The 27692-nt window shown below is 40.4% G+C and overlaps 1 protein-coding gene across 3 annotated transcripts in view; it reads right to left on the bottom strand.

Annotated features, from left to right (window-relative positions):
- The window catches only part of CBFB (core-binding factor subunit beta), a 70024-nt gene that overhangs the window by 15315 nt on the left and 27017 nt on the right, over positions 1 to 27692 (bottom strand). The gene's annotated exons all lie outside the window — the stretch shown is intronic.

Genomic DNA, 27692 nt, shown 5'->3' with positions numbered 1-27692 from the left:
CATGACTGGTAAATCAAGAATAATCCTTGGCGTCAGATTGTGAAACCACAATCCCTGGTTCAGATGTAATGCTAATTCAAATATCACAGTTTGTCACTCTGTCTCACTAGTGAGTAAGAGCGAAGTGGGGATGATTTGAACTTTCATGATAAACCATTAATCATGCTTAATGAGACATTCAAACACTCTCTCTATATGTGCAATTGTGATTTTGTTAGCTACTTTGAGCATACCAGTAGAAAGTGAGATATTTCAATCAAACAAACAAAAACACACAGTTTCCAACATTGTACCCCTTTGTCACATTCATATCCAAAAAAGCCCCATACCTCTGGTAGCTTCAATCAAGGTTGACCTAGTCACTGAAACCAGTATGCTTGTGCCAAGGGCAGGTCACTAAACCCTAAGCACCCTCTTCCTTCTTTGTTCTCTTCTGCCAGCCAAGGTACAAACTGTCAGTATCTCTTGTGACAGTTGAAAAGTACAATAAAGATGGCAATGGCAGATTTCGTATAGAGTTTGCTTTAGGGCAGGGACCTCCTGCAAAAGACGGTGCCATTCTAAAGAAGACTCTTATGAGCAAACTGTTAGATCTTCTCACATGTATTTCAGTTTAACTGCCCAATATGTAATGGTGACAGCAAAACAGATATGAGATGAAAATGGACAAATAAGGAAAAGAATAAGTGACCAAAGTATGGGGCGGGGAATAGAATAGAAGCATCAAAGAAAAAAAAGAAAGTGACTGCAGAGTAGGAAAGATGCAACAGCGGAAAGAGATCTTTTTTCAACCAATCTGCTCCAACCATTGTTGGACCTTTTCATCCTTTTCATCTTTGCATATTATGTACATGGAGACTAATAATAAAGAAATGGTTTAAGTCAACCATGTGTAGGTGCTGAATTATTTTGAATATATTCCTTAACTACCAACAATAAAATTGGTTTCAAATCCTAGATTGCAATCACACAATGGTTAGTGTTAACCACGGTTAAAACATGCATAGACAAAATGAATCAGTTAAGGAGACCTGGGAATTAGCATGCTAGAGAGAGAACAGCTGTGGAGAGGAGAAAAGGAAAACAGAAAAGCCCTATTCCATTAAACGATGGTGATGTCCTTTGATGGCCCTTAAAAAGGTGTTGCCTTTTTCTCTATACAGGCGGGCCCCGCTTACCGGTGCTCCGCTTACCGGTGCTCCGCTTTCTGGCGTTCCGCTAACGCGGCAGCAGAAAATCCCCCGTTTTAAAGCCAGTTTTGTGCTTTTGCGGCATTTTGACGTCATTTTTGCGCAACGCGCCCCATTATATTCAATGGGTTCCACTTTACGGCAATTTCCACTTTACGGCGGCAGTCCGGAACGGAACCTGCCGTATTAGCGGGGCCCGCCTGTATCCAGAGATTGTTTTGACCTGATATTATTTATTCATTCATTCAATTTATATCCCGCTAAGCGTAGTGGTTAGAGTGTTGGACTACAACCAGGGAGACCAGGGTTCAAATCCCCACACAGCCATGAAGCTCACTGGGTGACCTTGGGCCAGTCACTGCCTCTCAGCCTCAGAGGAAGGCAATGGCAAGCCACCTCTGAATACCGCTTACCACGAAAACCCTATTCATAGGGTTGCCATAAGTCGGAATCGACTTGAAGGCAGTCCATTTCCATTTCCTTCCTCCTGAAGAGACCAGGGCAGTAAACACATCAGTGATAAAACACATACACACACATCCTAAGAACAGTTAAAAACATTCTCTTAATCAGTTGTCTGAACCAACTCAGACCCTTAGATGTTCTTCTGAGGCTCTTCTCCAGGTCCAACTCAGACCAGCTTTATATGCTAGTACTGACACCTTGAATTTAGTCCGGGAGCTCACTGGTAGCCAGTGCAGCGCTTACAGAACTGGTGACACATGGTGCCATCGGGCTATCCCACTTACCAGCATAACAACTACTAGCTACAGTCTCTAGATTGTCTTCTGAGGCAACCCCATATACAGGGCATTACAGCAGTCCACACAGAAGGTCCACAGAGCATGGAGAACTGAGGCCAGGCTATCCAGGTGAGGAACAGCTGTAGCTGGCGAATCAGCCTAAGCTGGGCATAAGCACTCAGCCACAGAAGCCATTTGCGACTGTAGTGACAAATTGGAATCCAAATTGGAACCCAAATTGGAACCCAAATGACTATAGTATTCATACTTTGAAATGCCAATAAGAGACTGAACCAAGCTTGTAAAAGAATTACTCATGGAGCTATCTAATTTTTCTCACTTGCTTTTTACAATGTTATTCTACATGCCGAATACTCATCAATACTTCAACGCTAATCAGTTTCAAATATGACACTTGGAAGCACTTAAAAAGTATAACTCAAAAAAGCCAACTAAGATTCTGATTGTACACAGTTTTGCTTCTTGTAACTATACTATGTAGTTACTATGTATATACAGATAATTTTGTTAACTGTATTTAATGCAAAGGAACTCTTACTAGTAAACAAGAATCATAAAATAAACATCTGTTAGGACAGTACACTATTAACATTTGGACATTACATTATTCCAAGTGTTCAAAACTTGACTGCTCTACTGGAAGAGTTTATCCTTGTAATAAGTTTGGCACAATAAAAGATGTTCCCAGAAACAGCTTGTAAGTCAGAACTCTTGGCTTCACATAGTTGAGAAACAGTTACAGTGACACAGCTAAGTTACCTCAGGCTTAATCCCAGAGAAGAACATTTAATACAATTGTTGAATCAGAGCATAGTTAATGCAGTTCAGAACCATGAAACATATTTTGTGAGCCCAATAGGGATTTAGGCTCCTTTCTCTTCAACATCATCTGCCCTCTGAGGCAAAACTGCATTTGAAACTAAGTGAAATTTTAAAATTGGTTTGCTATAAAAAATTGGGGCCAGTTGTTCAAAGAAAAAAGTAGTCAAAAATTCTACTGCCCCTCTGTGAGAATGTAAGCTCTGTAAGCTCTCACAACAGGACATGTAGTGGCAATTCCCTGCTTTTCCTCAGTACCTGATATTCAAAATTATACAAACTCTGCACATGGAGATTCTCAAAAATGTCTTCAATGCTGCTTTGTAGACTTTAGATTTTTACCTGGCTGCAGCAGAGAGATATTCTATAGTGTCCCCAGGACCTCCTTTTCAAAGCAGCAGAGCCAGGAGCCATGGCAGTTGGCATCAGCCAAGGCTTGTTTAATACCATCTAATGAAAGCACTTGGTTTTCCAAAGACAGATTACTTAATGAGATGGCTCATTTCTCTTTCTTCACAATTTTTTCCAGATCAGCAGGATAGTGTTCAAAAAGTATTTACATTAATACCTAGATACACATTATAGGATCATTATACTGTGATGGTGATATTACTGCCAATAAAGCTGATATTGTCATCCACTGTGAGAATTGCTATGGATGAAAAGCAGCATACAAATATCTAACAAATATTTACTGATATGCATTTATGAAACCAACTTGCTATTCAAGATTTTGTAGACATCTGAGGACACCCAATTTATATCCCTCCTTTTCTCCAAGAAGCTAAAGGCGATATGCATGGATCTTCCCCATTCCCATTTTATCCTCACAACAAACCTGTGAGGCAGGTTAGACTGTGAGACAGTGAATGGGGATTTGAACCTTGGTCCCTACCCCGACAATCTAACCACTACACCACACCATCTACAGAACTATGGTTACTCTCTGATGCCTGATAGAAGTTTATACATACGTAGCTCCAAACATACAGGCCTGATCTGTACTGTTACCTTTCAAAATCAGGAGGTAGCAACCAAGCTACTCTAGTCTGAGCTGGCTGCATACTTGGGCAGCTTTAAAATAGGATTAGACAGATTTATGGAGAATAAGGATATCAATCCCCCTTTAGGATGCACACCTTAACGTGGTGAGGGGGTTTGAGAGTGTTGAAGAAGCTGAGAGCAATGCCGTCAGGAGTCTAGACCAAGAGGCTAGACTCCTAGCAGGGGCACCCATGGCGGAATGGTCAAAGCTGAGACACCAGACTAAGAGGCATCCAAACTCAGAGGAAGGCAATGGTAAATCACCTCTGAATACCTCTTACCACGAAATCAAAATGCAACACGAGATAGAGCTGGAAGATGAGACCCCCAGGTCAGAAGGCACTCAATGAGCTACTGGGGAAGAACAAAGGACAAGTACGAGTAGTGTTGTGACTAATGACGCAGCTGGGTCAAAGCCAAAATGAAGCCCAGAGGGTGATGCGCACAGATGCGAAAGGAGAGTCCGGAGTTGTACGACGCACACAATAGGAACATGGAATGTGAGAAGCATGAACCAGGGAAAGTTAGAAATTGTCAAGCAAGAAATAGAGCGTATCAACATTATAATACCTGGCGTGAGTGAATTAAAATGGACGGGAATGGGACATTTTCAATCAGGCAACTACAAAATAGTTTATGCAGGAAATGAGAAATCAAGAAGAAATGGGGTTGCTTTAATAGTGAGAAGTGATGTAGCAAAAGCAATTAGGAGCTACAACGCAAGGTCTGAGCAAGTGATGTCAATGAGATTAAACGAGAAACCTATTAACATAACCATCATCCAAGTCTACGCTCCAACGTCAAACGCAGAAGAAGAAGAATTGGAGAGATTTTACGCAGAAGTACAGGAGCAAATTGATCACACACCAAAACAAGATATGATGATAATCATGGGGGACTGGAATGCAAAAGTAGGGAACAGAGAAGAACTAGGAATTGTGGGGAAATTGGGCTTAGGTGACAGAAATGAAGCAGGAAAAAGACTTATTGAATTCTGTGAAGCCAATGATTTGTTTCTTGCCAACACATTTTTTGAGCAACCAAAAAGACGACTGTACACATGGACATCACTAGATGGTCAATATAGGAATCAAATTGATTATATAATTGGAAACAGAAGATGGAGAAGTTCCATACTGTCTGCAAAAACAAGACCAGGAGCAGACTGTGGTATAGATCATGAACTGATCCTATCAAAAATCAGAGTAAAGCTAAAGAAGAACAACAAAGCACTCATAATGCCAAAATACAATTTAAATAACATCCCAGAAGAATATAAAGATCAAATAAGGAACAGATTTGAGGCTTTAAACTTAGTTGACAGAGAGCCAGAAGAACTATGGAATGAAGTCAGAGACATTATCAGGAAAGAATGCAAAAAGACCATTCCTCTAGTTAAAAAGAGAGAAAGACCTCAATGGATGACTGAAGAAACTTTTAAAATGGTTAAAGAGAGAAGGAAAGCAAAAGCAAAAGGAGATAGAAACACAGTCAGAACCCTAAATGCAACTGTACAACGACTAGTACACAGGGACAAAGAAAACTATTACAATAGTTATTGTATAGAAATAGAACACAACAAAATGGGAAGAACAAGAGCCCTATTCCAAAAGATTAGACAAATGAAAGGGAAATTTAAACCACGAGTAGGGATGTTGAATAATCAACAGGGGAACACACTGACTGACCGAGAAGAAATAAAAGGAAGATGGAAGCAATACACTGAAGAACTCTATAAAAGAGATGACAGATTCATTCACGGAGGAACCATATGATGAAGAACCAAAAATTTTAGAATGTGAGATGAAAGCTGTTCTTAAAATTCTTGGAAGAAACAAATCACCAGGAATAGACGGCATACCAATAGAGTTGCTACAAGCTTCTGAGACTGAATCTGTCCAATTTTTGAGAAAAATTTGTCAAGAAATATGGAAAACTAAACAATGGCCCACAGACTGGAAGCGTTCAATATATATCCCTCTTCCAAAGAAAGGGTATCCCAGAGAATGCAGTAATTATCAAACTATTGCCTTAATATCCCATGCAAGTAAAGTAATGCTCAAGATTCTACATCAAAGGCTCTTACCATATATGGAGCGAAATATGTCAGTCGTCCAAGCTGGATTTAGAAAGGGAAGAGGCACCAGAGATCATATCGCTAACATACAATGGATAATGGAATGGAGCAAGGAATTTCAGAAGGAAATCACCCTGTGCTTTATAGACTACAGCAAAGCCTTTGACGGTGTAGATCATGAAAAACTATGGAATGCTTTGAAAGAAATGGGGATGCCACAGCATCTGATTGTTCTGATGCGCAACCTATACTCTGGACAAGAGGCTACTGTAAGGACAGAATATGGAGAAACCGATTGGTTCCCCATTGGAAAGGGTGTGAGACAGGGGTGTATTTTATCACCCTATTTGTTTAATCTGTACGTAGATCATACGGAAAGCAGGATTGGACCAAGATGAAGGAGGCGTGAAAATTGGAGAAATATCAATAATTTAAGATATGCAGATACCATACTACTAACAGAAACCAGTAATGATTTGAAACGAATGCTGATGAAAGTTAAAGAGGAAAGCACAAAAGCAGGACTACAGCTGAACGTCAAGAAGACTAAATTAATGACAAAAGAAGATTTATGTAACTTTAAAGTTGACAATGAGGACATTGAACTTGTCAAGGATTATCAATACCTCGGCACAGTGGTTAACCAAAAGGGAGACAATAGTCAACAAATCAGAAGAAGGCTAGGACTGGGTAGGGCAGCTGTGAGAGAACTAGGAAAGGTCCTCAAATGCAAAGATGTATCACTGAACACCAAAGTCAGGATCATTCAGACCATGGTATTCCCGATCTCTATGTATAGATGTGAAAGTTGGACAGTGAAAAAGGCGGATAAGAGAAAAATCAACTCATTTGAAATGTGGTGTTTGGACTGCGAAAAAGACAAATGATTGGGTGTTAGAACAAATTAAACCAGACCTGTCACTAGAAGCTAAAATGATGAAACTGAGGTTATCATACTTTGGACACATCATGAGAAGACATGATTCACTAGAAAAGACAACAATGCTGGGGAAAACAGCAGGGAATAGAAAAAGAGGAAGGCCAAACAAGAGATGGATTGATTCCATAAAGGAACCCACAGACCTGAACTTACAAGATCTGAGCAGGGTGGTTCATGACAGATGCTCTTGGAGGTCGCTGATTCATAGGGTTGCCATAAGTCGTAATCAACTTGAAGGCACATAACAACAACAACAACGATATCAATTGCTACTTCTCATGTGGCTGTATATTACTTGCAGCATCAAAGGTAGAATGCCCCTCAATATCAGTTGCTGGGAATATGTACTCATGCCCTGCTCATGGATTTCCCATAGGCACCTGGTTGGACAATGTGAGAGCAACAGACTGAACTAGACAGGGCTTTGGTCTGATTTATCAGAGTCTTATTTTGAGGCAGGTGGCATGAACCTCATCTCCACAGTTAGAGACACACCTGCATAGTGCATTCAGTGACATTAACAGGGAATAACAATTAAGTGGAAAAATATCTGGCATTTTCTGAAATTTTTCTTTAACTTGCCACAATTCTTACTAAGGAGGCTGAAATGAGGTCTATTGTATACCATGTAGATTAGAGCTTTTATATTGTGGGTGGCAGTTAAATCTCCGTTTACACTGTTTTGTTTCCCAACAGTTGTGAAGACAGCATGAAGAATAAGTTGTGATTGTTTATGAAACTGATCCTGCCAGTAGGAGCATTAAGTGTCTGCCAAGATGAGAGTTCAGTATACTTTCTTTCACTCCAACAGCGCCTCTCTCCCCAGGAAAGTTATTAAAAAGAGAGAAAGGGATGCTACGACTAAAGAACTTTTACATTCATGTCAGCAAGACTCTTTTTGGGTGCACGTGTGTGCGGGGGGAGAGAAAACCTAACAGTGAAGCACACTAACATACATGCTTTCTTTAGTTATTATTCTCCAAATGTTTGTAGAACAGCCTTCTGCTTTGTAAGGTCAGTGAGCCAACAACTCCACCAGGGCATTCTGAGAAACCACTACAGGTGGGCCTCGCTTATACGGCAGGTTCCGTTTCGGACTGCCGCCATAAAGTGGAAATCACCGTAAAGCAGAACCCATCAACAATAATGGGGCGCGTTGCGCGAAAATGACATCAAAATGGCGCACGACGGGAAAAAAAACTGCCATAAAAGCAGAACAAGCGCCTTAATGCGGGGACTTTCCCTAATTGAAAGCCGCCGCATTAGTGAATCGCTATAAAGCGAAGTGCTGTAAAGCAGGGCCCTACTGTACCTGAAGTCTTTTCCCACACCCAACCACACACAACCCTCTCTCATTTGATTTATATCCCGCCCTTCCTCCCAGCAGAAGCCCAGGGCAGCATGTGGAAACATCTGCAACCTGCATGGATTCATGAAACAATTCCTGTGTTAAATGGTGCATTGATTAGTCCCATCTCTGGATTCAGAGGCAACTATTGGAGTTGGTACCATTTTTTAAAGAACTGCTTCAGTCAGGTGTCCATGCTGCACAGGCCATCAACATCAGCATTAAATTGCTGGGAGTGTGGGAGTCTCTTTTCTACTGAGCTCAGTGAGGAAAAGTGGAAGCAGGTGAAGACAGAATGAAGAAAGAATGAAGAAAAACAATGAGAGGAGAGAATAAGAGACCTGCGCGTCAGGGGAAAAAAAATGAGGTAACATTCACAGCTACACCATGGTGAGGAGAGAGAGTGCAAACGAGGATGATTAACAGAGATTTCAAAGAAAGAAAAGTGTGCGCCATGGACTGCAGTGAGAAAAGAAAGTTAACAGAAAACTTTTTTTAAAATCCCATGAACTCTTTGTTTTAACAAAAATGCTTTCTTGCAAATAAATGTAGCAATATAGCTCTTTTCGATTAATAAAGCATACAAATAAACCACAGAGGTTGGGTTGCACACTTGTGTGATACAGTATATACTGATTCTAATTTAAACATGGCCCAAATGATCCCATTAACTGTATCAAGAGCTGGCTAAGGATCTGAGAGACTTTGTTAGAATGCACTAGCAAGACCAATAAACAAGTAAATCCAATATTATTTATTAAGACATTTATAGCCTAGTGGCTTACAACAATAAAAAAAGAATACAAAACATGGCTAATTATAAGTACAACCAGAGCACAGAAATACAGAACAGAAGCACAAAACATCAGTTACCCCAGTCCAAATGTCTTCTGGGAAAGCCAAAGGCAATCATTAAAAATGTAAAGGTGTCCCTGCACTTATAGTGCGAGTCGTTTCCGACTCTTAGGGTGAAGTCTTGCGACGTTTACTAGGCAGACCGTATATATGGGGTGGGATTGCCAGTTCCTTCCCCGGCCTTTTTTTAACCCCCCCCCCTGCATATGCCGGGTACTAATTTTACCGACCACGGATGGATGGAAGGCTAAGTGGACCTCGACCCCTTTTACCAGAGATTTGACTTCCTCCTTCCGTTGGAATCGAACTCCGGCCTTGAGCAGAGCTTCGGCTGCGTTACCGCCGCTTACCACTCTGCGCCATGGAGCAGCAAAAAAAAAAAAAAAAAAAAAGCTAGTCAGGCTCTAAATGTTACAAGTCCATGGCTGATTTTGCCTTTGTAGTAGCCAAAAATCAGAAAATTTATATAGTTGCATACATATGAAAATTGTAGACATTTTGATTTCTTTTCAATGCCATATGTTTACAAGGTCATGTTTTATTTTATTTGCTCATTTTATATACATTTCACTTATATGGCTGAAGGATGAATATTTTCTGATTGCTTTAGCCGATACTATTGCTATAAACTTGAATATAATGAAGAGTGAGTTCTTTAATCCTGCAGAATATTTCACACACACCCACACTCACACTGATCTATCCTCAACTGAAATGGCTCCCTCTAAATTTCTTACCAGTTGTGGCAAGCATATATACCATGTCCTGTGGCCCTTTGCTCTGACATTTTTCTTTACCAAAACATCCCTTTAAATCATGTTAGTGCAATTTCCTCTCTGTCAGGCCAAGTAGGGGACGCATTTTGGAAGAAGGGAAACTGTTTGCTGTTATTGTTGAAGCCGTTTGACCACATTTCCTTTTTTAAGATAAAAATGATTTCCTCTCCGTTTCTTAAGCCTATTTTTGGTTTATAGCTTTCATATCACCTACCATGCCAATTTAATCTTTTAAAGTAAACTAGTTATCAAATAAAGTTACCTGAACAGATGTCCAAGTCACTATAAGTCATTTGCACAACGGTTTGCTACCAAAATAAGGTAGCAATTTTGGAATCTCACCAGAAAGATCAGCCTATGAAAAATATTTAATCAGGATAATAACAATTTTGTTCAAAGTTATCTAAAGAACTAATATTCTTCAACTGCTCATTTTGAGGACACTCTTGTAAATAAACTGGCAGATGTTTAATTGTGGGGCAATAATAATTTAAGGTGATTGGGGATCATGAAAACCCCTTAATATTTAACTTCTGGAGAATTTGGGATGTTTAAATCTAGTTCAACTTCACCTAAACCTTCCTTTGTACATATTGTAGATCAGTGGTTCCCAACCCCCCCCCCATGGACCACTTGAAAATTGCTGAGAGTCTTGGTGGACCACTTAATGATTTTTCTGCCTTCACCCCACACGTGGTCTTTCTCATCGTACTTAGAAAGTACGAATCTGTGCAATATCAGGTTCATCTGTACACGAGATAAAAGAGGGGTACAGAGTTTAGGCCGTAGACTCCTTAGGGAAGAGCAATGGATACATATTTATCATGATGATCTTGGGTACAGATGAATCCAGGTACCATGCTAGTTCCTGTTCTACACAGGGTGAGGAGGGGAGAGTTTGGGGCAAGATTATATATAAACCAGAGGCTCTCATCCTTTTCCTGCCAGGTAGAATGGTGTTTGCCTGTATATGGCGTAGAAGAACGAAGCATGGGTAGCCAACGTGGTGTCCTTCAGATGTTGCTGAACTCCCATTCTCACCATACCTGACATTGACCATGGTGGCTGGAGTCCAACAACATCTGGAGGGCATCATGTTGATGAAGTAGATGGTTTTAATACAGGGTTGCCAATCTGGCGCCCATGGATGTCATGGCACCCACAAAGGCCTTTACTGGTGCCCCCAGACAGGATTCCAGATTTTGAGCTTTATTTTTTTAAGTAAGCCTCTAGTCCTTCTAGAAAGAATGTTATGAAGCAAAATGTACAGGCACCCTTCTAAGTTCCTGTTAAATAAACCAAGCTGGCTGCTCCCACCTGTCAAGTGCTTTTAGCCTATGAGTGAAGTCAGAATTGTGATTGTTAGGAGAGTTGTTTGGACACCAGGCAATAGGAATCCCTGGGGTCCTAAAGAGTTTGTTTCCCCCTCCCCTTTAGTATATTTTTCTGCTTTTGTCTCATTAACTAGTAGTCCCTGGAATCTCCACAGTTGGCTCTTCCTTTTTTTCTAGCAACCAGGATGTATCTTTCCTGTGGTAGATTTGTCTGAGATCAAGACTCCCTAGAAGTTATTTTCTCCAAATACTACTACACAATAAGGACAGGCTGATGTTAAAGAATCCCCAACTCCTAATAGCAAATGCAAAAAGTGAAAACTTTGGAAAGCGGGTTAGGCATTTCTCCTGCTGTGAAAGAGCTGATATCCAGGCACTTAGTAAGAATTCACTGTATAGTTAACTTACAGTACAATGGTATATGTATCTACTTCAGAAATAAGTATCTTTATGTTTATTGGGGCTTGCACCCAGGAAAGTGGGTGCAGGGTGGCAGCCTAGGTTTTGGCTTAGGATTGGCATTGGGGGAAAATAGGGTCCTTGTGTCTTTAACAGCTGCATCCCCATAATCAGAGCAAGCAAGACATAGCTGACTTCCCAGGGTAAATATGAGGCTTTTCAGCAGGGCTGGCACCAGCCTGCCCTGAGCTCATGGCACCTGCCTACCTCTCCTGTCACCTCATATGAATGCCATGCGCCCTGTGTGCATATGCCTACCATCAACCAAGATGGTGATGGCGACTTCCCTAAGAGGTTGATGCCCCCACTGCCATCCTGGTTGATGGTAGGCATGTGCACAGTGTGCACAGCAACAGGAGAGACAGGTGGGGTGTGTGTGTGGGCTTACTGAATCCTGTGCTGACTGTATTGGGGGTGCCTAGGAGTTCCCTCTCTTCTATCCACAGCAGGGTTGGGAGCTGACGCTGCTGCGGATCGGGAGAACTACCCTCCCACCCTAAGGAGGAACCCCTCAAAGATCCCTCTGGGCTACATGGGCCCTTGGCCAGGACCCAACCTGGCTGCCCTCTGGCACTAGCCCTGCTGTCCGGGGGCAGAGGGAGAGAGAAGCAACAATGACTATACTCTAACTTTGTGTTATGCCATGCCCCATAGCAGTCATTTTGTGTTATGTCATGCACCTCATGGTAGCCATTTTGTGACTGAAGCCCTCAGCACTCTCTCAAAATTCAAAATATGCCCCCAATCCAAAAATGTAGACAAGCCCTGCTCTAGCATGAAGATAGTCTTTTGAATGTTATGGTTCAAGGATATAATTCCTGTGAGAACAGTTGATTTATTTCTTAGTACTCTGTGAAACCTAAAGTTACTTTGGCTCTTCAAGGTGATTTCAAGAACTAAATAACACATTTTATTTATTTATTTATTTATCTATCTATTTATTTATCTATTATATATCCTGCTCTTCCTCCCAGCAGGAGCCCAGGGCAGCAAACAAAAGCACTAAAAACATTTTAGATTATTATAAAAACAGACCTTAAAATATATTAAAACAACTTTAAAAACATTTTTTTAAAAAGCTTTAACGACATCTTTAAAAAAGGGTTAAAATAGTCTTTTTTTAAAAAAAAGGTTTCTTAAAAAAACATATTAAAAAGTAATTCCTACACAGACACAGACTGGGATAAGGTCTCAACTTAAAAGGCTTGTTGAAATAGGAAAGCCTTCAATAGGTGCCAAAAAAATAACAGAGATGGCGCCTGCCTAATATTTAAGGGGAGGGAATTCCAAAGGATAGGTGCCGCCACACTAAAGGTCCGTTTCCTATGTCGTGCAGAACAGACCTCCTGATAAGAGGGTATCTGCAGGAGGCCCTCACCTGCAGAGCGCAGTGATCGACTGGGTATATAAGGGGTAAGATGGTCTTTCAGGTATCCTGGTCCCAAGCTGTATAGGGCTTTGTACACCAAAACTAGAACCTTGAACTAAGTTGGCCCGGTAGCAAATGGGCAGCCAATGCAATTCTTTCAGCAGCAGGGTGACATGTTGGTGATACCCTACCCCAGTGAGCAGTCTCACTGCTGCATTTTGCACCAGCTGCAACTTTCGGACCAACCTCAAGGGCAGCCCCACATAGAATACAGTACAGTAATCCAGCCTGGAGGTTACCAGTGCATGAACAACAGTGGTCAGGCTATCTTGGTCCAGAAACGGCCGCAGCTGTCTTACCAGCTGAAGCTGGAAAAAGGCACTCTTAGCCATGGAGGTCACCTAGGCCCCTAGTGACAAAGATGGTTCCAGGAGCACCCCCAGACTACGAACCTGCTCTTTCAAAAGGAGTACGACCCCATCCAAAGCAGGCAACTGACCAATTATCCAAACTCGGGATCCACCAACCCACGGTGCCTCCATCTTGCTAGGATTCAGACTCAATTTATTGGCCCTCATCCAGACCACCACCGAGTCCAGGCAGCAGCCAAGGGCTTGCACAGCCTCTCCTGATTCAGATGTTACGGACAAATAGCGCTGGGTATTGTCAGCATACTGCTCACATCTCGCCTCAAATCTCCTGATAACCGCTCCCAAGGGCTTCGTATAGATGTTAAACAGCATGAGGGACAAGATGGTACCCTGCGGCACCCCACAGCACAACTGCCAGGGGGCCAAAAGACAGCCACCCAATGCTATTTTCTGAGAGTGACCTTGGGGATAGGATCGGAACCACTATAATACAGTGCCTCCAATACCCATCTCACCAAGTTGGCCCAGAAGGACACAATGGTCAATGGCATGAAAAGCCGCTGAGAGATCAAGTAAGAATAACAGGATCACGCTCCCCGTCCTTCTCCTGATAAAGGTCATCCATCAGGGCAATCAAGGCCGATTCAGTCCCATAACCAGGCCTGAACACAGACTGGGATGGATCAAGATAATCTGTTTCATCCAAGAGTCCTTGCAATTGCTGCTCCACAACCCTCTCAATCACCTTCCCTAAAAAGGGGGTATTTGAAACCGGTCGGTAGTTGTCACAAACCAATGAACCACTGAAGTTGTTTTTACTATACATATACACTGATTTTTATGTATTATATATATTAAGGATATTTAAATTCTATATTTGCCCATTTTCCATCCAGTGATAGACAGACGGACTCTTCACAACGTTTTTTGATGCAAGTAAGGTTTCAAGTACTAGGAATACTATTTAAAAAACCAACACCAATTGCTTAGAAGCTTGCATAGTAACAGCAGCTGCTTGAAACAGACTAAAGATCTATTTCAAGCCAAATCAGCAATTTGGAATTGGAGAGCCCTGGTCTACATGTCTATTCCCCACCCACCACCAACCTTCCCCCACTTTAAAAGATGTCCTTTCTACAAACTACACAGACAGGTTCAGTAATTTTAACAATATTTGGACATTATTTATGTTGAAACAAAGTAAGAGTAAGTGTATGCTACTCTCTCTACAATAATGTACCTGTGAAGTACATACTCTACATCTGTTAGCCAACTACATCTTACAGGATCTTCCAATAACACACATGCTTGCAATACATCAACTTTCACATTTTCAGCTCTTAAGTTTTCTCTTTAGACAAAAAGATATAATAAGCAGCTTAATTTCCCATAGAAAGTGGGATATAGATGTTAAAAATGAATTATGACAGCACTATACTTTACCTCCATATCTTATAAAGTTACCACAGAAGTGTTTTTAGGAAGACAACTGAATCATTTCTAATTCAACAGATTGCATCTAGTTCATCAGTCATCACCCATCAGTTAGTGAGTCACCACAGGGAAACAAAAGCAACAACATACCACTGCACTGGAATTTGTTTTCAATCATATTTCCCACAAACGTGCCCATCATGCATTCTTGTACAAGACACTCACGTGTGAGTCACTACCCAAGACTCAATATATGCAACTTTCCCTATTCATAAGCACATAGTGAACTTCCTGTCTCCTTGTAAGGCACAGTAGTCAAGTTTCAGTGTTGATCCTGAATCATACCAGTCACTTAATGCTTAAACTCTCTTTTCAAAAGATGTAATTTTACTAAACATCACCCAAGCGCAGAATAGGCTATATGAGTTAGTGAGATAAGATTGCGTTATTTCTAATCAATGTAATTAAGGAGTATTCATTACAATCAGATATGCTAATGGCTGACCATTCTTATCTCTTCAAAGGAGAAAATCCTTTCAAAGCACCATCAAGAACTAATGGAGCTCCATGACAAGAAAAAACTATCATGTGTTGAGGCTCAACACTAAGTGGAAGTTATACAATGGAAGTCTTTAACCTCAACCCCTAATCTGTGCAAATTATTGTTCACAAATTCCTTTACAAAGTCTGCCCATCTTTTTTAAAAAAATGGAAAATGCCACTACAACTTTCAGAAGGCAGAGTAAGAATATATGGAATGCTCGGAACATTGTTGCTAAAGCTTCCCAGATCACTAGTTGATTCCATTGTAATGTTTATAAGTTATTTATTCATTTTTATTATAAAGTATCTAAAACGGCTAGGTGATGCACAATGGAGAATTAATGAGGCTTGCCCACAAGTTTACAGTGTAATGAAATACTTCATAATACTTTTTGGAATATAAGGGGAGATACACAGTTAAGCCATAGTGGGAGTAAACTGAAGTGCATTGATATTAATAGGTCTACTCTTAAGCAGGGCTGTGGAGTTGGAGTCGGAAGCAATTTTGGGAAGAGTCGGAGTCGGTAGAAATGTACCGACTCCGACTTCCAAATAAATTTTGATTGACAAGAAGCAATTTTGGGTGGAGTCGGACAGTAGAAAAATAGAGGAGTCGGAGTTGAAAGTTTGGTGTACCGACTCCACAGCCCTGCTCTTAAGTATGACTAACACTGGATATCATCCAAGGTCTTGCAAATATATTACACTTTGGAAGAACTAACTGCAGGTAAATTCACTAGTGTATTTTATCTGCAGTAGAGAAGGAAAACTGATTACCTAGCTTAATTCTACAGGTACTACTTCAACAGTGGCCCATCTATTAAGTTGAAAGTGTAGCTTTAATATATAGAACATTCCACTTTGCAACCATATGGAGACTGGAGGTAAAACTCAGCTAAAATAAGGGCATTTAGCAGACTGATCTTTTGAATCCCATGGTTTTAACATACTGATGGAAGTTTGAGACATTAGTCTCTGGGGGCAACAGATCACTTTTTCAGAAAGCAACCAAACAATGAATCTGAACATAGTAGCATGTAATGAACTAACATTTATATTATAGACAGTTGTATCAGAATCTTATTGCAAACTAGGTGAAGAAATGAAGTTAACACTCTGATTTCAAAATATATTTCTGCTTTGAATTTTCTTGCCAGAGGCCACTAAATCATGATTTCCCTTTATAGGATTATTAGAACATTACAACAAATCCTTACTCATTATTAGTCTGATTCCCTACTTGGCTGCACAACAGCAGAACATAAGATCACATGCCATAACATCAACATGGACACAAGAAGACACTCAACCCCTTATTCCAGTGTTAGGAACCTATGTTAGTGTCAGGATCATGGGCAAGTCATTCTCTTCCTAAACCACCTCACAAGATTATAGACAGAATAAATGATCCCATTGATGCCACCCTACGCCCTTTGGAGGCAGTGTTTTTATTCTAGTATGAAATTGGTTAGACTGCATTTTTAATTCTTCATATATAAGGGTTTGTCTATGGGCATATACTGATGGCGTTTTCACAATAGAGAAGCATGATTATTGTGGAAATTTTGTAAACTCAAAGTCAAATTAACATGAAAAATTCTTCAAAATAAAACTACACAAATAACATGTTGATCACACAATTTTAGTTCAAATTTCTGCATTGCACATATCAAGGTTCGATCATCATATAGTTAAAGGCACTCTGTAAAACTTTAGGGATTGTATCCAACTAATTTATACTCAGAGTAGACCCATTGATTTTAATGGACCTAGGTTAGCTATGTATATTATTTTCAGTGGGTCTCCTCTAACACTGGATGCAAACCTAGGGCTTGCTGTTTCCACTGGATCATACCGAATGAGCATCTAATTTAAATTGTACCAGATCTACTGACCCCCTCTAGGATGTACACCTTAACGTGGTGAGGTGGTTTGAGAGTGTTGAAGAAGCTGAGAGCAATGCCGTCAGGAGTCTAGACCAAGAGGCTAGAATGGTCAAAGCTGAGACACCAGACTAAGATGCATCCAAACTCAGAGGAAAGCAATGGTAAACCACTTCTGAATATCTTATGTTAAAGACAGGCCAACAAATGACTTGGGATACCCAATGAACTCTGGAAAAAGCACAGCTTGGGCTGGAGACCTAAAGTACCTTGGAAAGAAGGAATAAAGAAAACCAGTATATTTATATTGATGATAAATCTGAAATTAGAGTGGAAGAGAACAGAACAGCATTGTTTTCAAAGGAGTTGGTTTTTATAGATGACTTTGGAGAGTCAACTTGACAAGTGTTCAAGCATTAACTATCTCCATAATTAGACAGCTAAAGCTAGAATTGTTAAAGAAAAGTCCTTAAATCTACCATTGTATTTTTACTTGCATATAATAGTAAGGGAGGAACTCAATTTTACTTTTATGAGCTTGTGAGCAGACAGTATATTGGGGTGGGGGTGGAGAAGCAGTAAGAAACAAGAATAAATTCAGGCAACAGCCTGACTTGACAACATAAGCACTTTTACATGTGACATGTTTGTTTGAACATAGTACTCTTTGTTTGAACATAGTGCTCTTGTTTTTTTAGAGATGTTAGGATTTTGTTAGTTTGATTTTTTTTTTGTAAATTGTATTATTTGTATTTGTATTTGTATTTCTGTGTAAGCCGCCTTGGGAGCCTATTTGGACGAAAGGCGGCCTAGAAATAAAACATAACATAACATCTCTTACCACAAAAAACCCTATGAACAGAGTATCCAAAATGCAACACGAGATAGTGCTGGAAGATGAGACCCCCAGATCAGAAGGCACTCAATGAGCTACTGGGGAAGAACAAAGGACAAGTACGAGTAGCGATGTGACTAATGACGCAGCTAGGTCAAAGCCAAAAGGAAGCCCAGAAGTTGATGCGCACAGATACAAAAGGAGAGTCCAGAGTTGTACGACGCATACAATAGGAACATGGAACGTGAGAAGCATGAACCAGGGAAAGTTAGAAATTGTCAAGCAGGAAATACAACATTACAATACTCACCAACGCAAGGAAGGCCATCTTTCAACGAATTTTAGATGTTGACTACCAAAACCACCTCTCCCAGATAGGGTCCAACTTTGGCCCTATTCACACCACTGGGGCTTTTGTTCCAGCATATTATTTAAGTTCTCTTCCCACCTCTTGGCTCAGAAAGGCATTTACGCTGGCAAAGCTTAATGTACTACCATCAGCTCTTCTTGATGGCAGATTCCGAAAGATTCCTTTTGCCAAGTGCTTATGCCCCTGTGGTGCGAGTGAAGTGGAAACTGTTGGCCACGTACTTTTAGGTTGTATTTTTTTATCATGACCTTCGTCTTTTAACCATCACCCCTATCACCCAACAATTCCCGGGTAGGGACGACATATTTTATGTTAGATACCTCCTATCAGATCAAAAACCCCAAGTTACAAGCAAGGTAGCGAGATTCTGTGCCGCAGCAATTACACAACATAGAACATTGCTAGGCCAACAGCCTGCACAGTACTGATCGCTGGCCTTTTTAGGTGGACCTGGCCTTCCCTAGAACGTGTGTCTTGTTTTAATTTGTGCAGTATTAATACTGTATTTTTGATGTTTTTCTATTGGTTATATTAATACTGTACTTTTAATGCCTTTGTATTGGTCTCTGACTGTATGAATAAATTCATTCATTCAACATTACAATACTTGGTGTGAGTGAATTAAAATGGACGGGAATGGGACATTTTCAATCAGGCAACTACAAAATAGTTTATGCAGGAAATGAGAAATTAAGAAGAAATGGGATTGCTTTAATAGTGAGAAGTGATGTAGCAACAGCAATTAGGAGCTACAACACAAGGTCTGAGCGAGTGATATCAATGAGATTAAATGGGAAACCTATTAACATAACCATCATCCAAATCTATGCTCCAACAGCAAATGCAGAAGAAGAGGAATTGGAGAGATTTTATGCACAAGTATAGGAAGAAAGTGATCACACACCAAAACAAAATGTGCTGATAATCATGGGGGACTGGAATGCAAAAGTAGGGAACAGAGAAGAACTAGGAATTGTGGGAAAATGGGGCTTAGGAGACAGAAATGAAGCAGGAGATTTATTGAATTCTGTGAAGCCAATCATTTGTTTCTTGCCAACACATTTTTTGAACAACCGAAAAGACGACTGTACACGTGGACATCACCAAATGGTCAATATAGGAATCAAATTGATTATATAATTGGTAGCAGAAGTTCCACACTTTCTGCAAAAACAAGACCAGGAGCAGACTGCAGTACAGATCATGAACTGGTTGTATTGAAAATCAGAGTATACAATTTAAATAACATCCCAGAAGAATATAAAGATCAAATAAGGAACAGGGTTGAGGCTTTAAACTTAGTTGACAGAGAGCCAGAAGAACTATGGAATGAAGTCAGAGACATTATCAGGGAAGAATGCAAAAAGACAATACTTCTAGTTAAAAAGAGCGAAAGACCTCAATGGATGACTGACAAAACTCTTAAAATGGTTAGAGAGAGAAGGAAAGCAAAAGCAAAAGCAAAAGGAGATAGAAATAAGGTCAGAACCCTAAATGCAACAATACAGTGACTAGTATGTAGGGACAAAGAGAACTATTTACAATAGTTATTGTATAGAAATAGATGAGGACAACAAAAAGGGAAGAACAAAAGCCCTATTCCAAAAGATTAGACAAATGAAAGGGAACTTTAAACCAAGAGTAGGGATGTTGAATAATCAACAGGGGAACACACTGACTGACCGAGAAGAAATAAAAGGAAGATGGAAGCAATACACTGAAGAACTCTATAAAAGAGATGCAAGGATGACAGACTCATTCATGGAGGAACCCTATGATGAAGAACCAGAAATTCTAGAATGTGAGGTTAAAGCTGCTCTTAAAATACTTGGAAGAAACAAAGCACCAGGAACAGATGGCATACCAACAGAGTTGCTACAAGCTACTGAGACTGAATCTGTCCAAATTTTGACAAAAATCTGTCAAGAAATATGGAAAACTAAACAATGGCCCACAGACTGGAAGTGTTCCATATACCAAAGAAAGGGGATCCCAGAGAATGCAGTAATTATCGAACTATTGCCTTAATATCCCATGCAAGTAAAGTAATGCTCAAGATCCTACAACAAAGGCTCTCACCATATATGGAGCGAGAAATGCCAGACGTCCAAGCTGGATTTAGAAAGGGAAGAGGTACCAGATATCATATCGCAAACATACAATGGATAATGGCATGGAGCAAGGAATTTCAGAAGGAAATCACCCTGTGCTTTATAGATTACAGCAAAGCCTTTGACGGTGTAGATCATGAAAAACTATGGAATGCTTTAAAAGAAATGGGGGTGCCACAGCATCTGATTGTCCTGATGCACAACCTATACTCTGGACAAGAGGCTACTGTAAGGACAGAATATGGAGAAACCGATTGGTTCCCCATCGGAAAGGGTGTGAGACGGGGTGTATTATTTGTTTAATCTGTACGCAGAACATATCATACGGAAAGCAGGATTGGACCAAGATGGAGGTGTGAAAATTGGAGGGATAAATATCAATAATTTAAGATATGCAGATGATACCATACTCTTAGCAGAAACCAGTAATGATTTGAAACGAATGCTGATGAAAGTTAAAGAGGAAAGCACAAAAGCAGGACTACAGCGCAACGTCAAAAAGACTAAAGTAATGACAACAGAAGATTTATGTAACTTTAAAGTTGACAATGAGGACATTGAACTTGTCAAGGATTATCAATACCGTGGCACAGTGATTAACCAGAAGGGAGACAATAGTCAAGAAATCAGAAGAAGGCTAGGACTGGGGAGGGCAGCTGTGAGAGAACTAGAAAAGGTCCTCAAATGCAAAGATGTATCACTGAATACTAAAGTCAGGATCATTCACACCATGGTATTCCCGATCTCTATGTATAGATGTGAAAGTTGGGCAGTGAAAAAAGCGGATAACGGAACAATCAACTCATTTGAAATGTGGTGTTGGAGGAGAGCTTTGCGATACCATGGACTGCAAAAAAGACAAATAATTGGGTGTCAGAACAAATTAAACCAGAACTATCACTAGAAGCTAAAATGATGAAACTGAGGTTATCATACTTTGGACACATCATGAGAAGACAGGATTCACTAGAAAAGATAATAATGCTGGGAAAAACAGAAGGAAGTAGAAAAAGAGGAAGGCCAAACAAGAGATGGATTGATTCCATAAAGGAAGCCGCAGACCTGAACTTACAAGATCTGAACAGGGTGGTTCACAACAGATGCTCTGGGAGATTGCTGATTCATAGGGCCGCCATGGGTCATGGTCGACTTGAAGGCACATAACAACAGATCTACTGAAGAAGAAAGCCAGATGCTAAGAAATATGGTGATACTAAGTAGAACTACAAATAGAACACAAGCTCCTCTGTATTGTGGCCAACTGCTATTACATCTAGAAATGTTGCCAAAGATTGTAATTATGTAATTTTTTCTTCTTCTATGTGCTTCACCCGGAGCTTTTGTGCCGCGAGTACAAACTGAGGAACTGTGTACGTAATCGTGTCGTCTTTATCTGATAAAAGAAGGGAAATAATATGTGGGTCCGAAAGCGCTCCCTGCCGTGGCAGAAGGCCTCCCAAAAATTTGATCTGAGGATTGGAGTACAAAGGGCATTCCAACAGATAATGGGGCAGATCTTCAACCACTGCCGCTCCACATATACACAGCCGCTGACACCATGGAACCTGCTTGTATCGTCCGAGCAGCACTGCATTCGGCATCGTTTGGAATCTTAGTGCCGTAAAGGCCTGCCAGAGACTTATCGCAAGGGGGTAGGCCAAATAACTCGCTCTAAGGTGGTCCTGCTTGAATACTCCATACAACCTGGAGAATTTGGAGTTAATAATAGCCAGCCTATCTAACCAAGAACAGTGCCGAGAAATAGTCTCACGCAGCCTTGCTCTATTAGAAAGCATTGGGGAGTCCTGGACTGGGATATGGTACAAATGATAAAAGCCAGATAATCTGGACGACCAATGTTTGTCCGTAGAAGCCAATTCATAGCAAGATTTCAGAATCTGGAATATGACCTGAATATGTTTTTGTTTAAGAATGCTTTACCTCAGGTGTGACCCAGTCATTTATGAATTTATTGGACATCTGAGGAAATTGTTTTATTGTTTTTAGTTTGTAGAGCTTGTATTTTATCTCATTTTTATCTTGTATACCACATCAGTGTTTTCAGGTTGTAAAGCTATTTGTAAATTTATAAAATAAATAAATAAAACATGACAACTACTGCCCTGTTGAAAAGCCGAATCCCAACAAGATGGAGTCCTGTGGGTTGGTGGCTCCCAGGTTCAGAAATTAAGTAAAAGGCTTGTTCTGGATGGGGTTAGACTCCCCTTGAAGGAACAGATTAATAGTTGGGGGGTGTGATGCACCTTGATCCATCATTGTTGCTAGAGGCCCAAAAGGCCTTGGTAGCATTGAGTACCTTTTTACAACTAGGGCTGGTTCACCAGCTGTGGATGTTTATGGACAGGGATAGCCTACCCACTGTGACTCATGTGCTGGTAACCTTGCAACTTGATTATTATAACACACTGTATGTGGGGCTGCCCTTGAGGATGGTCTTGAAGCGGCAGCTACTGCAAAACACAGTAGCTAAGCTGCTAACTGGCTCCACTCCTTAGGATCATATTATACCAATCCCAAAAGGATTGTATCAGCTACCAATTTGCTACTGAATTAAATTCAAGGTGCTAACAATATTTTATAAAGCTCTAAACAACTCAGGACCTAAATACTTGAAGGAGTGTCTCGTCCCATATCAGTCCAACCATGCTTATCTTAAGCAGCTGATGATCCCCTGGTAATTCCACATCCAAGAGACATCTGTTAAGCATCCACCAGAAAGATGGCCCATTTGTAGATACATGTACAAAAGATCTGTAACAACCCCTTACTCTCAGTGAAACTTTTTGTCGATTGCAGCAAACTACATAACCAGACCACCTGACCAAAGAATCTTGTGTATATATTCTCTTGGTAATTTCTGATAGACATTTTTATGTGGCTGCTCTTTTTCTTCTCTTGTTCCTCAGAGTTTGATTTGGTGGTAGTAGATTGAAGGAACTGAATTTCAAAGTGCAATAACATGTACAGACACAGCACCATTAGCACATATGGGCCAAATCTGGATTCCACCCCCCGTAAAACTTTTAAATTATTGAGCAGACTCCAACGCAAGATGAGAATTCACCTTCACTTGTTAGAGGTGATTAACAGAAGTTTAAAAAGTTTTAAAAATATTTCTCATCCTATACCAAAATGAGTTAAAGAAAAGCAGCAACACAGCTGACTTCAAGCAGAAGAAGTCAATTCATATTGGTTATAAACAACATTATAGACAATTGAGAGAAGGTGAGGTATAAATCTCACCAATTTCAGTTTAAACTGGCTCTTTAGACTGGATCCATGGCAATTTAACTGTGATCTTAACAGCAGGGAGCTTGTTTGAAGAGTGTACCCCTAAACACCAAGTTGGTAAGAGTATGATTGACAAGGCAGAGTATTTCTACTGTTGACTTATTTCTTCTTCCTTGGTGTTGTCCAATAGAAGATGCTAGGTCAGATCAAACATCAATGGGACACAACTATTTTAAATTTTGGGAATTGCATTCCCATAATCTTATTTAAGACATCTCTGGATGGTCTGTTGGTGACTGATGTGAAGTGACAGAAGAAGCATCATCAATAATGAATTTCAAAATGAGGAATTTTATTATATATAGTTGGAGGTGGTAGAACTGACAATAGGGAAGAGTCTAGGACTAATTACATTTTTTTTATGCTGAGATACATTATAATAGAAGAATCATGACTGGAAAAATATCCTAGTGTGTGAAGTCAAAAGTTTCCATACTAAATTTATACCAGTAGGTGAAACATGCTGTCATGTCAAAATCAGCACAAAGAGAAGTTGCCAAAAAACAAAAACAAAACAAACAGCCACACAGACATTTCCCTTGTTCTCGTCACAGGCCCGACAAAAGGAGCTCGAAGCTTTCAATAGCAGATTCTACAGCTATAAGAAGTAAATGTGGTATGTATGTATGTACACTAGACTGACAGGGAGGCAGAGGGATTGGGGGGGATATGTCATGTTGGTCGTTGCAACAAATGCTTTCAGTGTAGAAACTAGCAAGGAAATGCATTTAATTTTTGAGTCTGTAAACGTGGTGTAATATAGAATTGTAATTAAAACCTGTTAAACGGCTTCCTCTAATCTATAAATAAATGGAGTAGCGTAACTCAGTTAGGTAGGGAGGGAAAATGAATGAATAGAAGTCTGCAGATGAATTGCAATGTTTTCCCTGAAGCACTTATTCATGGCAAGACCACCATGATTGCCAACTGGCATTCTGCCATACATCTGGACAACAAACCACGCAGGAATAGCCAATGTTCTACACAGCTCTGGAATAATGTCACTCAAGAGGAGACATTTTGACTACTAGGAATAGAAAATTAAGTGGGGTTACTACTACAGTGAAGAGACAACAGAGGGGTTCCTAGAAGGATGGCAGTATTGTTACAGCATGTTGCCTCAAGATTCTAAAGCAAACAAAAAAAAAATAACAGGAATGTTTTGGGACATCATGTTCCTTCAAGCACAAATCCTTTCACCACCAAGCACACAGTCTCCTATTTGTCAAATAACTTATCAAAAAAAAAGTGTAAGTGAAATTGTCAAGAGCAATATCAAACTTCATTTCCCCCCTAGATTTTCCACAGTTCAGCTTTCCAAAGACTGTTGCCACCTATCTAAATTTATAGCATGGTTCTTATACCAAATTAACAGCAAGCATGCACAAAAAGGCTAGTTTCTGTTCCTAAAGGGTTAATATTCAAACTACACTGGGGGCCAAAGGGGAAGCCAGGGAAAACATTTTAAAATACAACATGCAATGTCGAAAGTATTCCCACACCCAATAGCAAACTCTGGCAGCATTTTTAAAGTGGTAGAACTGGTGGGGGACTTCTACTTCTGGGGGAATTACATAGCAATTTACATATAGAACACTAATTGAAAAGGGATTGAAGGACTGAGTGAAAAGACAGAAAGAAATTTTGCTTCTTTATTCATGCTGCTATCCAATGGAGGGATGTACAGTCTGCCAAGGATTGGTACTAGGAGCTGCGCTTTTTAACTTGTTCATGAATTAACTAGTTAGGAGTGAGATGGCCAAGTTTACTGATACTAAATTGTTCAAGGTCATTAAAACAAGAAGGGATTGCAAAGAGCTCTAAAAGGACCTCTCCAAGCTGAGTGAATAGACTGTAAAATGGCAAATGCAATTCAATACACGTTGGGGCAAAAACAAAAATTAATTTCGCATATATGCTCACGGGTTCTGAACTGGTGGTGACTGACCAGAAATGAGACCCTTGGGGTCATCACTGAAAGCTCGATGAAGACGTCAGCCCAGTGCACAGCAATTGTGAAAAAGGCAAATTCCATGCTAGGGATCATTAGGAAAGGTATTGAAAATAAAACTGCCAATATAATAAAGCCGTTATACAAATCTATGGTGCAACCACATTTACAATATTGTGTACAGTTCTGGTCGCTTCACCTCAAAAAAGATAATGGAGAATTGGAAAAGGTTCAGAAAAGGGTAACGAAAATTATCGTGACTCCCCATGAGGAAAGGTTGCAGCATTTGGGGCTTTGTAGTTTAGAGAAAAGGGAAGTAAGGGGTGACATGATAGAAGTGTATAATTTTCTTCTCTCATCACACTAGCACTTGTGGACATCCAATGAAGTTGAATGTTGGAACATTCAGGACAAACAAAAGAAAGTACTTCTTCACATACTGCATAGTTTAACTATTGAATTTCCTCCTACAGGAGGCAGTGATGGCCACCAACTTGGAGGACTTTAAAAAAGAATTAGACAAATACTTCAAAAATAAAGCTGTTAATGACTAGTAGCCATGATGGCCATGCTTTACCTCCATAGTCAGAGGCAGTATACTTCTGAACACCAATTGCTGGAAACCTCAGAATGGGAAAATGCTGTTGTGCTCAGATCCTTCTTGAATGCTTCCCATAGACATCTGGTTGGCCACTGTGAGAACAGGATGCTGAACTAGATGAGCCTGATCCTGCAAGTACTTCTTACGTTCTTATGATTCTGCCAACTTTATCCAACCAGCCATTTTCTCCCTTGGAACTGACAACCTATTACTGTAAACTAATTTGTTGGTCTTGATAATTATTTTTTGTACTTGTATATTTAACAAGAAAGCCAGTGTGGTGTAGTGGTTAGTGTTGGACTATGACCCGGGAGACCAGGGTTTGAATCCCCACACAGCCATGAAGCTCACTGGGTGACCTTGGGTCAGTCACTGCCTCTCAGCCTCAGAGGAAGGCAATGGTAAACCACCTCTGAATACTGCTTACCATGACAACCCTATTCATAGGGCCACCATAAGTCAGGATCGACTTGAAGGCAGTCCATTTCCATTTTTAACAAATCTATAGCTGGAAATATCCAGAAAATGATTATACGGGTTATCAAGTGTAAGGCTAATATAAGCCAAAAGGAAAGCAGAATTATATTATATATGACTTCACCTTCGCAAGACAGCATGCCTGCATCTTCTGTGTGATCCAAGTGATTTGTCTATCAAGGCACTGTTATTTTTACTTATTCAGATGTTCAAAGGACAGTTCACATTATACTTTGGATTGCTTTATTAACTAATGTAAACTATTTAAAATGAGAGCCAGGACTGCAACTTCTGCTATCTAAAGTACATTATGGATCATCACTATGATCACAAACTTTACAGCTGAAAGTTGTACGTTTCTAGCTAAATTATTACTCTTCTTGTACAAATATATCAGCTAATTAGTTAGGCACCAAAAGGTTAAAACGTGAATTATGTTAACAAGTAACTTAGAATACCTAGAACTCTGCACATGTTCTGGAACTGTGCGAGAGATTTGGCTTTGCTCTGAGAGCATCATTGTGATAAACCAGGGAAAGCCCCTACTGTGTGAGCAGGGCTGCCCTTGACGGCAGTGGTGTGGCGGTGTCACCACTGCTGCCAGAGGCTTAAACAGGCCTAGCTGCACCAGCATGCTGTATGCGCACACCTGCCATCACCCATGTTGATGCCCCCCCATCTTAGGTGATGGCAAGCATGCACGTGTAGTGCCCTGATGTGGTGATGTGGGAAGTGACGCAACCAGCCTGCGCTGACAGCAGGCGCAGGTGTTACCTGGGAAGGTGCTCCTGCTCTGTGATCTGTGCCAGCATTGGGTTGTGGTGCACAC

Source organism: Rhineura floridana, chromosome 13 (genome assembly GCF_030035675.1).
Source record: "Rhineura floridana isolate rRhiFlo1 chromosome 13, rRhiFlo1.hap2, whole genome shotgun sequence".
Taxonomy (NCBI): Eukaryota; Metazoa; Chordata; class Lepidosauria; order Squamata; family Rhineuridae; genus Rhineura; species Rhineura floridana.
Note: the sequence above shows the minus strand (reverse complement) of the source record. Positions and strands in the feature narration are given on the sequence as shown.